This window comes from Pan paniscus, chromosome X (genome assembly GCF_029289425.2).
Source record: "Pan paniscus chromosome X, NHGRI_mPanPan1-v2.0_pri, whole genome shotgun sequence".
NCBI classification, from domain to species: Eukaryota; Metazoa; Chordata; class Mammalia; order Primates; family Hominidae; genus Pan; species Pan paniscus.
In genome coordinates, this window is record NC_073272.2 from 124,860,454 (window position 1) to 124,876,546 (window position 16,093).

A 16,093-nucleotide genomic window follows, 5' to 3' on the forward strand; every position below is an offset into this window, starting at 1 on the left:
AGATTTCCTTCTATTTTATGGCTGAATATTATTTCATTCTGTATATCTATGTATTTATCACATTTATACATATTATATATATATTATGCATACATACATACATATTACTACATGTACACACACATATCATATTTTCATCTATTGATCGACACTTAGTTTGGATCTTATTTATTGTGAAGAATGCTACAATGAATATAAGAGCACAGATATACAGATTTCATGTCCTTTAGATATATACCCAGTGGTGGAATTGCTGAATCATATGGTAGTCCTATTTTTAGTTTTATGAGGAACCTCTATACTATTTTTTAATAATGGCTATATCAGTTTATATTTCCACCAAGAGTTTATAAGGGTTTGCTTTTCTTCAAATCCTTGCGAATACTTGCTATCTCTGTCTTTTTGTTCATACGAAAACTTGTACAACTTGTCCTGGCCTATGCTTTTTCTGCTTCCCTCTGCTTAGTTCTGACAGGGTAAACACAAAGGAAAAAAAAGAAAGAAAAATGAAAAAAATCCAAAACCTTGTACAAAGGTATTTATAAGAGCAGTATTCACAATAGTCAAAAAGTGAATGTCCATTAACTTATAAATGGATAGACAAAAATAAGGTTTATCTATTTAATAAAATATCATTTGGTCTTAAAAAGAAATGAAGTGGGCCGGGCACAGTGGCTCACGCCTGTAATCCCAGCACTTTGGGAGGCTGAGGTAGGTGGATCACCTGAGGTTAGGAGTTCAAGACCAGCCTGACCAACATGGTGAACTCCCACCTCTACTAAAAATACAAAATTAGCTGGGCATGGAGGCAAATGCCTGTAATCTCAGCTACTTGGGAGGCTGAGGTAGGAGAATCGTTTGACCCTGGGAGATGGAGGTTGCAGTGAGCCGAGATTGCACCACTGCACTCCAGCCTGGGCAACAAGAGTGAAACTCTGTCTAAAAAAAAAAAAACACACATGCTGAAATGTGGATGAACTTTAAAAACATGCTAAGTGAAAAAAGCTAGACAAAAAAGGCTGCATTTTGTTTGATTTCCTTTGCATGATATTTTCTGAATAGTGGAGCAAATAGTATCTTGGGAGTTGTTTTAGAGGGCGATGGAAATATTTTGAATCTAGATAGGGGTGATGATTACACAACACTGTAAATGTACTAAATGTCACTGAATTTTATACTTTAAAATGGTTAAAATGGTGAGTTTAAGTTATGTAAATTTTTGATGTAAGTTTTCGTAAATTTTATGTAAATTTACATACATTTTCCTACAATAAAAAAAGGCAGAAGAGGCTGGGCACAGTTTCTCATACCTGTAATCCCAGCACTTTGGGAGCCCGAGGTGGGAGGGTCACGAGGTCAGGAGTTCGAGACCAGCCTGGCCAACGTGGTGAAACCCTGTCTCTACTAAAAATACAAAAATTAGCTGGGCACAGTGGTGGGCTCCTGTAAACCTAGCTACTCGGGAGGCTGGGGGAGGAGAATTGCTTGAATCTGGGAGGCAAAGGTTGCAGTGAGCCAAGATCGTGCCACTACACTCCAGCCTGGGTGACAGAGCAAGACTCCGTCTCAGAAAAAAAAAAAAGGCAGAAGAAAGGTTTTAAAGAATATAATAGAATTCAGTATTACACAATCTTTCACATAGTAGTGTTTAATTAAGTTTAGCCAAAAGCCACCTCTTTACATATTTTAAAGGTTTCTCCATACACAGTGAACTATAACCTAACTTGATGTGTAAACAGACTGTAACCTACTCTTGTGCCAGTCCCTGAGTTTTAGCCAATAGAGGACAGCCAACTGTTCAAACCATGTTCAAATAAGACCGACAGCAAGCTGTAGCCAATCTGGCTGTTTCTATACCTCACTTCCATTTCTGTACTTCACTTTCCTTTTTCTGTCCACAAATCTTCTTCCACCATAAGGCAGGCTGGATCCTCTCTGAACCTATTTTGGTTCAGAGGCTTCCCAATTCACGAATCATTCTTTGCTCAATTAAACTCTGCTAAATTTAATTTGTCTAAGGTTTTTCTTTTAACGGTAGGTTCAATAAATTTTGCTTAATACAGTGAGTTGCTCTCTTCATGGTAAAGTCCTGGTTATTCACAAGCTTGCCTCTCTTCTCCTAAGTCCTCTAAAAAAATGAAGAGAATGGAATATTTACTACTACTGTAAATAATGATAACATTTCTGTGGCAATTTATAACATATAAAGCTTTTTAAAATCAATTATTTTATTTCATTTGTTAAATGCCCCAAGTATGCAGGCAAAGGACAATTATTATCATTATACAAATATTATTATTATTTTATAAATACTAATATTATAGATACTGTATTTTATATTTTTCATATTTTTATTAAAATATCAGGTTCACATAAATTACATATCTCACAATTTTAAACAAATTATTTGTGCTGCCTTTGTGAATCAATCTTCAGTGTTCTGTCTCAAATCCTTGGCTCTTAAAACAAGGGCAAGAAAAAGATGGGAGTTGAAATACAGTCCAGGAAATTGTTACTTGGAAATATTACCTGACCTTGGGTTGCTTCATATGCACTGTATTTCTTTGTAGTTTCTGTATCTGGATCAGCTATGATGGAACATGTGGAATGCCTTAACTCCACTAAAGAAGGCTGAAATTAAAATTAATCTTATCTTGTTAACTTACAGTTTTACACATAGCTAAAAAAACAAAATATTTTCATGTCATATTTCCTGATCTCTCTACTAGGTATATAATCTTTCAACATAGTCACTTAATATATTTTGTTAGTTTTCACAGTGTACTTCCTACAGGATTCCTACACAGAAAAATGCAGGGCATTTTGACGAAAGGTTTTTCCAAGTGTTGTTTGCTAAGATAACAGTTCAGTTTCACCAACGAACAAGTAAATCGTTTAAATTTGGGAAAAATATAGATACAATATCCAAATGCAAAAACTCAGGGCAGTTAAATTATGTGCACTGTTGACAAAAAGAGTCAAATTCTGCACAATATTTGAAGAGATTTATTCTGAGCCAAATATGAGTGACCAATGGCCCATGACACAGCCCTCAGGAGAGCCTGAGAAGCTGTGCCCAAGGTGGTCGGGCTACAGTTTGGTTTTATACATTTTAGGGAGACATAATACATCAATCAATATATGTAAGATGTACATTGGTTCTATCAGAGGCATTTCAATCAGAGCGACTCCATCTTGAATAGAGGCTGGGTAAAATGAGGTTGAGACCTACTGGGCCACATTCCCAGCAGGTTAGGCATTCTTAGTCACAGGATATTATAGTTAAGGAAACAAGTTAATAATGTTTATAAAATAGACCCCAAACTTAACAGACCCAGGAAATAACAGACAAAGGAAATGTCCTGATGTCCCGATATCTTAAGAACAAAAGCATCCTTACTTTAAGAATAAGTTTCACTTTAATGATAATAAAATGTATTCATGCAGAAGACAGTAGTTACACAAAGATTAACAATCCTTTGTCACAGCGCCTGTAGTAGAGCACATCTCTCCCATGATTTTTTGCTTTGTTTTCTTATAAATAAACAAGCATTGTACCTAAGGTGAGCGTGTTCCTCCTCTTGCTTTTGAGAATGCCCTGCTCTGTCTGTGGAGTAGCTGTTCTTCCATTCCTTTACTTTCTTAATAAACTCGCTTTCACTTTACTCTGTGGACTTGCCCCAGATTCTTTCTTGTGCAAGATCCAAGAGCTATCTCTTGAAATCTGTATCAGGACCCTTTTCCTGCAACAGTTCAGTACAGAAAGGTGGGACAACTCAGAGCAATGGGGGACTTCCAGGTCATGAGTAGATTCAAAGATTTTCTGATTGGCAATTGGTTGAAAGAGGTAAGTTATTGTCTAAAAACCCAGAATCAATAGAAGGGGATGTCTGGGTTGAGATAATGGGTTGTGGAGACCAAGGTTCCTGTTACGTAGGGGAAGCCTCCAGGTAGCAAGTATCAGAGAAAATAGATTGTAAATGTTTCTTATCAGAGTTGATTCTCTCCTGGACAAGGAAAAAGTCCTGGAAAAGACAGATGATTCTCTTCAGAATGTATATTTTCCCCTCAAGAGATGGCTTTGCAGGACTATTTCAAGATATGACAAAGAAACATATTTGGGGTAAAATACTTTGACTTATTTCAGGGTCTCGTACCTTTCATGTGATGCTATACTAGAGTCAGGCTGGAATTTGGTGTCTCATTGCTAGAAAGAGTCTGCTTTGTCAGTCTTAAGATCTGTTTTAATGTTAACGCTGGTCAGCTGTGCCTGAATTCCAAAAGGGAGGAGGGAATAATGTGGCATATCCAACCCCAGCTTCCCATCATGGCCTGATCTAGTTTTTCAGGTTAACTTTGGAATTCCCTTGGCCAAGAGGAGAGGTCAATTCAGATGGTTGAGGGGCTTAGAATTTTAGTTTTGATTTACAGCAACCAAGTTAAAAGTGTGTGCTCCAGTGAGAAATAGGCCACAAAAATATCAGAAGTCTATCTCAACGTGTACAATTGAGGCAGGAGAATAGCGTCTGGAGACAGGGAACTTAAGGCCAATTCGTGCTAACTTCCTAAAAGAAATAACACCAAGGTCTGGGGGCAGGAAATCTAAGGCCAATTTGCACTGACTTCCCAAAGCTGGATCAAAAGGAAAACACCTGGGTCTGGGGGCAGGCAATCTAAGGCCAATTAACACAAACTTCTTAAAGCTAAACCAAAATAGAAAAACCCAATTTCCCCATGCCTAGTAACAAAGGATCAAAGGCTACTCTCCCTAAAATCCTTCCCCTTCCACCACATCTCAGATGGGAAAAGAGAGTGCCTTAGACTGGCCGCAGGCCAACCAGAGACTATCCCTTTATCTGCATAGGGCACCAATTCACCTCAGCCTTTAGCCACAGACCAAATCCTTCATCCAGATAAGGGGTAGCCAATAAGAACCTCAAAGGGGGTACTTAAAGCCTGGAAAAGTTTGTAACTGGGCTCTTCAGCCACTTGCTCGGGCCCACTGCCACCCTGCAGAGTGCTTTCTCGCTTTCATAAATTCCTGCTTTCGCTGCTTCATCCCCACATTTCATGCCTCTGCTACTTAGTGCGTTTTGTTCAATTATTTGTTTAAAATGCGAGGGACCTGGACAACTCGTAGTCAAGACCCTCCACTGGCAACACAATAAACAAACTGAGTATTTAGGATATTTCTATTCTTTCACAAAGGTCTTTTTAAAAAAATTATAATGAATGGTTAATCAGTATTCAGTAACTGAACAATGTTGGGGCCAAGGGAAAACTTCTTTACCCTCTGAAAGTTCTCTGAAAATAACTGACAAGAGGCAGATTAGTAGGAGAAAAGACATACAAATGTATTTAACATGTACATGGGAGCCTTCAAAATGAAGATCCACTCCCAATGGGGTGCAGAAATTTATATACCATCTTGAGGTTACTGAAAGAATGGGGGCTTGGATTCTGGCAAAGCAGGTTATGGGAATGGGAGAAAAATTCTGTTGGTGGGGGGCAATAAATGATTACTAGGGACAATGAATGAATTGAGGAACAGAGTTTCATGCGTGTCCATGTGAAGAGACCACCAAACAGGCTTTGTGTGAGCAACATGGCTGTTTATTTCACCTGGGTGCAGGCGGGCTGAGTCCGGAAAGAGAGTCAGCGAACGGAGATAGGGGTGGGGCCGTTTTATAGGATTTGGGTAGGTAAAGGAAAATTACAGTCAAAGGAGGGTTGTTCTCTGGCGGGCAGGAGTGGGGGGTCGCAATGAGCGTCTATACAGGAGCTTAAATGGGCTGTACCCTGTAGCATTCCGAGGACAGGCCTGAATTCTGAGAAGGGAAAGTGGTAAAAGTATTGTCCAGTCCTTTTTGGTGGCTGAGCTTGGTGAGGTGTGTTTTTAAAAGACCTTTAGTCTATTCTACTTTTCTTGAAGACGGAGGACCGTAAGGGATATAAAGGTTTCACTGAATACTAAGAGCCTGAAAAACTGCTTGGCTGATTTGACTAATAAAGGCTCATCTGTTATCAGACTGTATTGAGGTGGGAAGGCTAAACTGAGGAATTATGTCTGACAGAATGGAAGAAATGACTGCGGTGGCCTTCTCAGACCCTGTAGGAAAGGCCTTTACTTATTCAGTGAAAGTGTCTATTTAGACTAAGAGGTATTTTAGTTTCCTGACTCGGGCATGTTGAGTAAAGCTAATTTGCCAGTCCTGGGTGGGGCAAATCCTGGAGCTTGATGTGTAGGGAACGGAGGGGGCCTGAACAATCCCTGAGGAGTAGTAGAATAGCAGATGGAACACTGAGAAGTTATTTCCTTGAGGATAGACTTCCACGATGGAAAGGAAATGAGAGGTTCTAAGAGGCGGGCTAGTGGCTTGTACTATAGCATAGCCTGCCTTTGCTGGTGTGTGGCGATTAGGCCTGGTGGAACCGCCATCAATAAATCAAGCATGATCAGGGTGAGGAACAGGAAAGAAGGAAATATGGGGAAATGGGGTGAATATCAGGTGGATCAGAAAGATACAGTCATGGGGGTCAGGTGTGGTATCAGGAATAATGTGTGAGGCCAGACTGAAGTCCAGGCCAGGAACAATGGTAATTGTGGGACTTAAAGAGTGAGTACAGCTGAAGGAGCCAGGGAGCAGAAAGTATATGCATCAGGTATGAGGAAGAAAATAGATTTTGGAAGTTATGAGAAGTGTAGAGAGTGAGTTGAGCATAGTCTGTGATTTTGAGGGCCTCTAAAAGTATTAAAGCAGCAGCAGCTGCTGCACGCAGACATGAGGGCTAGGCTAAAACAGTAAGGTCAAGTTCTTTACACAGAAAGGCTACAGGGTGTGGTCCTGGCTCTTGTGTAAGAATTCTGACCACACTATGCCTAGGAAGGAAAGGAGTTGTTGTTTTGCAAGGGATTGAGGTTTGGGAGATTAATCGGACACGATCAGCAGGGAAAGCACGTATGTTTTTATGAGAATTATGCCGAGATAGGTAACAGATGAGGATGAAATTTGGGCTTGACTGAAGTAATGGGGGCTGTCTGTGAAGCCTTGCGGCAGTACAGCCTAGGTAATTTGCTGAGCCTAATGGGTGTCAGGGTCAGTCTAAGTGAAAGAAGAGAGGCTGGGATGAGGGGTGCAGGGGAATAGTGAAAAAAGCATCTTTAAGATCAAGCATGGAATAGTGAGTTGTGGAGGAAGGTATTGAGGACAAAAGAGTGTACGGGTTGGGCACCACAGGGTGGATAGGCAAAACAATTTGGTTGATAAGATGGAGATCCTGAACTAACTTGTAAGGCTTGTCTGGTTTTAGGACAGGTAAAATGGGGGAATTGTATGGAGAGTTTATAGGCTTTAAAAGGCCATGCTGTAGCAGGTGAGTGATAACAAGCTTTAATCTTTTTAAAGCGTGCTGCGGGATGGGATATTGGCTTTGAGTGGGGTAAGGGTGATTAGGTTTTAATGAGACGGTAAAGGGTGCATGATCGGTCGCCAAGGAGGGAGTAGAGGTATCTTATACTTGTGGGTTAAGGTCGGGGGATACAAGAGGAGGACGCAAAGGAGGCTTTGGGTTGGGGAGAAGGGCGGCAATGAGATATAGCTGTAGTCCAGGAATAGTCAGGGAAGCAGATAATTTAGTTAAAGTGTCTCAGCCTAATAAGGGAACTGGGCAGGTGGGGATAATTAAAAAGGAGTGCTTAAAAGAGTATTGTCTAAGTTGGCACCAGAGTTGGGGAGTTTTAAGAGGTTTAGAAGCCTGGCCGTCAATACCCACAACAGTTATGGAGGCAAGGGAAACAGGCCCTTGAAAAGAAGGTAATGTGGAGTGGGTAGCCTCCATATTGATTAAGAAGGGGACGGGCTTACCTTCCACTGTGAGAGTTACCTGAAGCTCGGCGTCCGTGATGGTCTAGGGGGTTTCCGAGGCGATCGGGCAGTGTCAGTCTTCAGCCGCTAAGCCGAGAAGATCTGGGAAGGAGTCAGAGAGCCTTGGGCCAGAGTTCCAGGGGTTCTGGGAGTGGCTGCCAGGTGAGTTGAACAGTCTGATTTTCAGTGGGGTCCCACACAGATGGGACGCGGCTTAGGAGGAATCCCGGGCTGCGGGCATTCCTTGGCCCAGTGGCCAGATTTCTGGCACGTGTAGCAAGCTCCTGGGGGAGGAGGTTCTGGAGGAATGCCTGGCTGCTGCGGTTCAGGCGTTTGGAAGTTCTTGTGTGCTCGAGATGTGGCTGGGGTTTGTCTCACAGTGGAGGCAAGGAATTGCAACTTTTTTCTGTTATTGTACACCTTGAAGGTGAGGTTAATTAAGTCCTGTTGTGGGGTTTGAGGGCCAGATTCCAATTTTTGGAGTTTCATTTAATGTCGGGAGCAGATTGGGTAATAAAATGTATATTGAGAATAAGACGGCCTTTTGACCTTTTAGGGTCTCAGGGTTGCTGCCAAACGAGCCGTGAACTGGGCTGGATTTTTATATTTGATGAAAAAGAGCCTAAACGCTTCTGATTTGGGATAAAGAAAAAGGAGCATTAACCTTGACTATGCCTTTGGCTCCAGCCACCTTTTTAAGAGTAAATTGCTGGGCAGGTGGGGGAGGGCTAGTCATGGAATGAAACTGTAAGCCGGACCAGGTGTGAGGAGGGGAGGTGATGAAAAGATTATAGGGTGGAGGAGCAGAGGCTGAGGAAGAATTGGGACTTAGCTCGGCCTGGCGAAGAGCAGCCTGGGGAGGAAGGGAGAGGTCAGATGGGTCTGTAGAAAAGGAAGATTAGAAAGATTCAGCAATGCTTGGGGTTGGTACTGAGGGGACAGGCAGGAGGGAAAGAAGGAAGATTTGGGACGAGTTGCACTGGGCACAGAGACTAGGAAGGGACTGATGTGTAAAAGAATGCCTGGACGTCAGGCACCTCAGACTGTTTACCTATTTTATGACAAGAATTATTTAGATTTTGCAGGATGGAAAAATTCAAAGTGCCATTTTCTGGCTATTTGGAACTACTGTCAAGTTTGTATTGGGTTCAAGCAGCATTGCAGAAGAAAATAAGGCATTTAGGTTTTAGGTCAGGTGTGAGTTGAAGAGGTTTTAAGTTTTTGAGAACACAGGCCAAGGGAGTAGAAGGAGGAATGGAGGGTGGAAGGTTGCCCATAGTGAAGGAAGCAAGCCTAGAGAAAAGAGAGAGTAGAGAAATGGAGGGAAGGGGTTCAGGGGGTTCTTACCTTCCAGAAAAGTGGGAAAAGGGGTTGGGGTGCAGAGATAAGAGGTTGGGGTGTGGAAATAAGGGATTGGGGTGCAGAGATAAGAGGTTGGGGTGCAGAAATAAGGGATTGGGGCACAGAGATAAGAGGTTGGGGCACGGAAATAATGGATTGGGGCACAGAGATAAGAGGTTGGGGTGCAGAAATAAGGGATTGGGGGTTCTTGCCCCCTAGAAAAGCGGGACTTGCTGCTAAGGATGAAGGAGAAGGGGTTGAGGGGTACTTGCCCCTCTCCCAGAAAAGCAGGACTTGCCACTAAGGGTGAAGGAGAAGGGGTTGAGGGGTACTTGCCCCTCTCCCAGAAAAGCAGAGAAGGGGTAGAGACAAGGAGAGAAGGGGTTGAGGTACTTGCCCCTTCCCCAGAAAAGCGGGACTTGCCACTAAGGGTGAAGGACCAAGGCAGGCGTCCCTGTGTGGTCTGACACCCTTGAAACGTGGGTGTATAATCAGAGAGGCGTCCCTGCAATGATTAAACACCAAGGGAAGACTGCCTTCCCAGTCCGTGACCGGCACCGGAGTTTTGGGTCCACGGATAAAACGTGTCTCCTTTGTCTCTCCCAGAAAATGAAAGGAATTGAAATTAAGAGAAGGGAGAGATTGAAGAGTGGAAAGGAGAAAGTGGTTGAGGGACAGAGAGGTTGGAGAAGACAGTAAGAAGAGGCCGCTTACCTGATTTAAAATTGGTGAGATGTTCCTTGGGCTGGTCGGTCTGAGGACCTGAGGTCATAGGTGGATCTTTCTCACGGAGCAAAGAACAGGAGTACAGGTGATTGATCTCCCAAGGGAGGTCCCCCGATCCGAGTCACGGTACCAAATTTCATGCGCGTCCGTGTGAAGAGACCACCAAACAGGCTTTGTGTGAGCAACATGGCTGTTTATTTCACCTGGGTGCAGGCGGGCTGAGTCCAAAAAGAGAGTCAGTGAAGGAAGATAGGGGTGGGGCCGTTTTATAGGATTTGGGTAGGTAAAGGAAAATTACAGTCAAAGGGGGGTTGTTCTCTGGCGGGCAGGAGTGGGGGTCTCAAGGTGCTCAGTGGGGGGTGCTTTTTGAGCCAGGATGAGCCAGGAAAAGGACTTTCACAAGGTAATGTTATCACTTAAGGCAAAGACCGGCCATTTACACTTCTTTTGTGGTGGAATGTCATCAGTTAAGGTGGGGCAAGGCATATTCACTTTTGTGATTCTTCAGTTACTTCAGGCCATCTGGGCGTATATGTGCAAGTCACAGGGGATGCGATGGCTTGGCTTGGGCTCAGAGGCCTGACATAGTTTAACCTGTAAGTAGTTCTTTTTGGAATTTAAATTATTCTGAGACAGACATTATCTTGTGAAGGGATATTTTCAGGTGTGGTTACATTCTTGGTCTTTTTTTTTCTGCACTGATAATGAGATAACAGGGAAGGAAAGAAAAGACAATTGTTCACCTTAGTAGGTCCAGCCTTTAGTCAAATAAAGGAACTTCAGATAACAACTTCATTCTAGTCTAAGGGAGAGAGGCATGGGGTTGGGGGATCAGGGGCGATCAGAAAGACCTTGAGGATTCTTTTTCAATTCAGCATGTACAAAGTGCCATATTTTGGGGTATTGATTTCTGAGCCCCAACAACACCTTACCAATTATATAAGAATAAAAATCTGTCTTGTGTATTGTCCAGCCATTGCCAATTACTTTGTAGGTCCACAACAGGAATATTTTGTAGTTTTGTTAGGTATAAATTTGAATTATATTTGTCCTTCATTGTATGCATGAGGGAGTAAGTAACTTAGTGAGTGAGCCTAGTTATACCTACACACAGATATTACAGTGAGATGTTATTTTCAATTTGCACCTTGCTCTTCATATGTCTTTTTGTTGTTTTGAATTTGGAGATTGTCAAGAATGTCACTGGTCTGCTCTATAGTTACATACCTGTAACATGAAAACCTGCTGACTCAGTAGGTACTTTTTGATCTTGGATATTTAAGTGCATTAGAGTGAGTCATGATAATACTAGAGATGATGCAGGTAGAGTGGATACTGATCCTGTTTTGGGATTTTTGGGGGCGTTGATTGATCTGTCAAAAGTTTTAATAAGTCCTCATTGTCAACAAAAGGAGTCAAACTATGTAAAATATTTGAAGAAATTTATTCTGAGCCAAATATGAGTGACCATGGCCTGTGACACAGCCCTCAGATGGTCCTGAGAACATGTGCCCAAGGTGGTCAGGGTGCAGCTTGGTTTTATACATTTTAGGGAGGCATGAGACATCAATCAAATATATTTAAGAAATACATTAGTTTGGTCCAGAAACGTGGGACAATTCGAAGCAGGAGTTGGTGTGTGTTGGTGGGGCGGGGGAGTGGGGGAGCTATTTACTAGGCTACAGGTAAATTTAAACTTTCTCTGGTTCACAATTGGTTGAGTTTATCTGCAGACCTGGGATCATAGAAAGGAAATGTTCAGGTTAAGAGGAAAGATTGTGGAGACCAAGGTTCTTTTTAAGTCTTATAGTGGCTACCCTTAGAGATAATAGATGACAAATGTTTTCTATTTAGTTCTTTAAAAGGTGCTAGACTTTTAATCTCTTTGGGATTGGGAGGGTCTAGAAGAAAAAAGTGTAGCTATGTTAATAGAGATTCTTTACAGATGCAAATTTTCCTTCACAAAGGACAGCTTTGCAGGGCCATTTCAAGATATAGCAAACAAACATGTTTTGGGGTAAAATATTTTGATTTTCTTCCTTGTCTCCTAATGTTATGCCAGAGTCAGGTTGGAAAGTAAGTCATGATATATAGGGTTAAATAAAACCCATCTGATGAGAATTTATGATTTGTAGGGCATGACTCCCCAGACTCCTTAGATAGGAATTTGGACAAGATAAGAATATCAGAGTTTAGTCCTCATCAGTAAAGCCTTCACTTAACCTTTCACGCTCTTTCTCATGCAAGCAGAACATAATAGATATAAATGTGCAATTACTTGAAACATTCTGGTTACGTTAGCTTTTCAGTAGTCTTAACTTGAATAATATATAAATTAATCCCAGGAGGAAAACTTAAATGTGATTTTAGATACTTGGTGTGGACCAGTTAAAAAAAAAAAAAGTAGGAATTCAAAACCCATTGAAATTCTAATAACACATTATTCCCTATTTGATTCTCTTTACCTAAAATGACTCACAAGGCATTTGTTTATTATAAAAATTGTTCTTGTTTTAGAAATTTTGGAAACATAAAAATCTATAAAGAAAAAACTACAAATATGCCATAATCTCACTTTATTTTCCTATGTTCTTATTCTTTTACAGAATTGACATTGAACTCCATATGAAATGTTGTGTCTTGTTTTTTTTTAATATGTTAATTTTTTAAAAAATGACAGATCAAATAAATTGTTAGCATTTAGAGAATTTTGTTATTAAACTACATGGGATATTGCAATATAAGGGAGGGAACTCATAAAGCAAGAGCATGGATGAGGAAATAAGATGTCAGAGCTTTGGATTTAGAACTTACTTTTAGGAGTTTTGAAAACATGTAATTGTTTTATATTTCATTGTCAGAGGAGCTATAGGATTAGAAAAGAACCTGAGTTTATCTAGACCAAAGTGTCTCAACTTTTCTTATAAAGACCCTTATTTTTAAATTCTATTTCATTCTATTTGATTCTATTCTATTTGTAGAGCAAAAGATTAGAATTTGCCCCTGGCTTCATAGATGACTTATAATAACTTCTCAGTTCCTAGAAATCTACCATTTACAGGTTTGTAACCAAATGTCTAGGAGTTTCTCCCTGTACCAGCAAGCAGAACTGCCCTTTTTCTAACCTACAAAAAAAGGCAAGTAAATAGATATTATTAATATTATTAAGGAAAAAATTCAGGCTAAATTATCAAGTGATCTATTTTCCAGCATCATTAGGTTTGTCTTTCTGATTAGATATGGATCTCACTGAACAACAAATATGAAACAAAAACTCTATGAATAAGGAGCAGTTTGTTCAGTCGTCTATTTGCACATTTAGAAGACAAAGTAACCATTAGAAATGTGTTAATTGTTATGCATTTACTATATGCTTAGAACTCTTCTAAATGCTACATGAGAAGAAAATAAAACAAAGATAATGTTCTTCATTTATTGACTTCCTAACTCTAAATCCCTAAATCAATTTAAGTAACATTACTCATTTTACAAAAAGTGATAATGGTGCCCTTCATACATTTACTTTTTTTTTTTTTTTAAATGCCAGACTGCACCTGTCCTAGGGTAAAGTAAAATGCAAAGTGTATCTATCCTAGATTTGTAGATTTGGCCAACCAGGGAAAATCTTACTCAGGGGCAGAAGGTCAGGAGGGCGTTTCCTTGTAATCACCATATCCCCTAGCTGATATATATATATATATATATATATATATATATATATATAGAGAGAGAGAGAGAGAGAGAGAGAGAGAGAGAGAGAGAGACACGTTCCTAAGAAATGGACGTCGTTAAATCACAAATGCTTCCAGGGGAAGAGCCACAGTAATTCTCATATTTGTTTGTTAAGTTTTTTTTTTTTTTTTTCAACGTCGGTTTCATAAAGGGAATGAAGACTTTGATTTCCAGAGCTGGAGATATTCACCTGCTTTAGAAGTGTGCTGTTACCATTGCAGTTCTAGCTAATGCTTCCTGAAACTTCCTGGAAATAGCTACAGGGACTGATCACATTTTCCAAAATTTAATTTTGTTTGTACTTTTGGTTGGTAGGTTTCAAACTGAAAGGGGAAGCCCAGCCAAGAGACTAATTTTAAAAAGGCCTAATGAAATCCAAGTTTTCCAATACATCATCTGTAAGAATATATTTTTTTTAATTAAAATGTTAAGTGAAGAGTTTTTCTTATTCAAAGCGGTTAATTATTGCAAGGTAAAATGCATCAATTACAATATAGTGGTAGAGAAAAATAACAAAACAATCCTGAATTTATAAATTGAGTTAGGGATTAATAGATTGGATGAGTATTTCTAACACCTATTATTGAGTTTTTGTATTCATTGCATGGACCCATTGCTCATTGGGGTCTGTGAGAATGTATACTAAAAAGACAAAGAGATGGTTCCTGCCATCTATAACAGGTTTTTTCTCACTTGATCTCATTCTTACAATGCACATTTTCGTATGTCTAAATAAAACGCTGATTTCTATTTAAATCTGTGTTTGTACATTATCCACCTGCTATCATGCTCTTTCAAGTCATTCACCTCCTGTCTCCCAGGCTCCTTAAGAACATTTTGGGAAGTGGTATTTAAACTCCCCTTTCTTGCTCTCTTTTTACTTTACTACCATTAATTCTCACAACTCACAACTTTAGTCTTCGAAGAAGAAGATAATGTAGCCTTCGAATTTGACTCATTTGACCATCATTTCACCCCATAATCCATATTTACTCTGATGTAGCTTGTACTTCTTCCAACCAGGCTTTCCCGAAGGGACAGCTGGTTGGCATTCATCAGCGCTTATTGGCTACCTAATGAAAAGCTGTATTTAATTATCGATTTATCAGGTTGATGAGGGAGGGATTTTTGTCCTAAGTTTATGAGTATGCACAAATACACTGCACCCAACACTGAAAAAATGAGATTGACAGCAATCATTAGTCACATATACTCACAGCCCAGGGAAGGAGGACACTGCACACCACAGGGTCACACAGGGGTTGTGCTCAAGAATAGAGTGAACAACCATGGGTTGTGGAAATCAGGTTTTGCAGTATTAAGAGGGAGGATCCTCCCACAGGATGATGTTCTTGGCTTATTTGAAAAACTGCAGGCTGACAGAGAACCGAAACACACTACTCAGGGATCAGAGGAACAGTGCCTAGTCTCCTTGATAAGGGAGAAGGGGTTGCTTGACTAAAGGACCTTATCTGAGAAAACAGAGTGAGAAGAGGAACATGTGGTTAAGCATATGAGGCCCTCCCAGTTTTGCTAGATGTCAAGGCAGCACATAATATTGAACCATAATTTTAGGCCTTATACCACAATTGACCCCTCAATGCCTTGACATCAATTTAAACCTTAGTAATGACTGGGACCCCTAGGGAGTAGGACAAATACCTTCTGAGGAAGTAAAGTAGGCCCTTGACAAAGAGGTAGAAGAGGTAGTAAAAACCTTGAACCTTATTCGTGTATTCTTTAGTAGACAATAAAGGCAATTGAGGAAACTGTGGCATTGGTGTAGGGAGTGCATGTTCCCATGTATTTAGGCTAATCAATGCCTGTGGCAATAGTGACACCCAGACGTGGATACATTTGCCACTTTGTAACTTAAATAAGTGTTGTTTGAGAAGCTGATTATTCTTCAGTTAAGCCAGTTTCCTGGGGCCTATAGGGAAGGTAGATGTTCCATTGAATGTGTTTTTCTAGATCCCAGCATGTGTGTTATAAGAAGTAAAATGAGTGCCTTGGTAACTATTAATAATGCCTGGGCCGGGCGCGGTGGCTCACGCCTGTAATCCCAGCACTTTGGGAGGCCGAGACGGGTGGATCATGAAGTCAGGAGATCGAGACCATCCTGGCTAACACGGTGAAACCCCGTCTCTAGTAAAAACACAAAAAATTTAGCCGGGAGTGGTGGCGGGCACCCGTAGTCCCAGCTACTCAGGAGGCTGAGGCAGAATGGCATGAACCCGGGAGGCGGAGCTTGCAGTGAGCTGAGATCGCGCCACTGCACTCTAGCCTGGGGGTGACAGAGCAAGACTCCGTCTCAAAAAAAAAAAAAAAAAAAAAAAAAAAAAAAAATGTCCGTAGCTCTGATGTATATACAGAATTTTCTGGTAAGGCCTTGCGTTGTGGCCTTAGTATATGTAGAGATATCAATTACC

At 40.7% G+C, this 16,093-nt stretch overlaps 1 long non-coding RNA gene across 1 annotated transcript; it reads right to left on the reverse strand.

Annotated features, from left to right (window-relative positions):
- Positions 1–207: 207 nt before the first annotated feature.
- LOC103786862 (uncharacterized) lies at positions 208–8,651 on the reverse strand. The gene is made up of 3 exons (XR_008622801.1): positions 7,866–8,651; positions 2,535–2,631; positions 208–2,128 (listed from the first exon to the last, which is right to left on the reverse strand). It is a non-coding gene; the product is annotated as an uncharacterized LOC103786862 (long non-coding RNA).
- Positions 8,652–16,093: the final 7,442 nt, after the last annotated feature.